The following is a 1,337-nucleotide window of genomic DNA, read 5'->3' on the forward strand; positions in this document are numbered from 1 at the left end:
GGGATCCCATCCTGGATCCCATCCATCCGGTAGGTACTAACTAGCTATAGCACCCCTAGTCCATGCTTTGAATGCAGGCTATAGCCACCATGTTACTTCCATGACCACATAAGCATGAGGCGTATTTTGCTGAATGTTCCATCTTAAGTGTTGGAATCAAGTGTCTTTCTGGTTGGGCTTGTTACCCATATGCATACCTGTATCCTGGTAGCCCATCACATCAGGAACAATAGTGACCTGTGCCTGGCTCAAGTTATTAAATTGGTTCACGTGTTTCAACTTCCACAAACAACGAAATGATGAGCATGCATATGTGCATTATATAATTATACATAGCACATGATCCAAACAGTCATGATAAGCCTGATGAGTGGGGGAAGAGCTATGTGTGTACACTTAGCATGCGTGTGAATAGGATGTCCACATGAACAATAACTGTAATCTTATTGCACAAGGCCACTTCACGAATGGGAGCCAGGTACGACATGCCGCGGATGCACCATAGTAGCCCCCTATGCTTCCTCGACAGCCTACTGAATATCAGTAAACCTCGCTCGCCTTTTGAAGGAGATGTGTGTATTTACCGAGCGGTCTCCACCACACATTGACAATAAGATTTGAGTGCAAGACGTCCCCCTCCGCACTCTTCCTGGCTGACGAGGGTGGGATTTGAACCCACGCCCTTACGGACTAGAAATTTCTCATCCTGGTCTGAACCAGGTAGTCCTGAATCTAGCGCCTTAGACCGCTCGGCCACCTCGTCATGCTGTGCACGTGCACCCAGCCGATAACGTTTGTGTACACCAAAACGCAACAGACCTTCATGCATCCCTGCCGTGCAATTTGCTCGACTTTTTTCGAGTGTTAAAAAATGATGTTCGATATGAACATCAAGCATGTACATACATACAAGTTCTTGAACGGAAGGTATGTTGGTAACGGTACGTCGCATGAGCATATTATTTCGCCGACACGGGGAATCGAACCCCGGCCTCCCGCGATCCATGATTGGATGGTGTCATGACAGGCGGGGATACTGACCACTATACGATGTCGACGGAGGCACTCATTGCAGAGACAGGATAGCCGCATCCCGCTCCGCCACTCTTTCGCTACCGGGACTCGAACCCGGGTCTCGAGAGTGAGAATCTCGTATCCTAACCGCCTAGACTATAGCGAAGAATGTCGCAGCACAAGTTATCATACACCATCATAATAACGTCACACACAACACACCGACATACATGCGGGTGACAGGCGCATGCATGCATCACGTTCTCCGCAACCCTCCCCAATGAGCAATATATGGTGAGCAATTTTATATTCGTAACTGCTCC

The sequence above is a fragment of the Volvox carteri genome (assembly GCF_000143455.1).
Source record: "Volvox carteri f. nagariensis unplaced genomic scaffold VOLCAscaffold_131, whole genome shotgun sequence".
NCBI classification, from domain to species: domain Eukaryota; kingdom Viridiplantae; phylum Chlorophyta; class Chlorophyceae; order Chlamydomonadales; family Volvocaceae; genus Volvox; species Volvox carteri.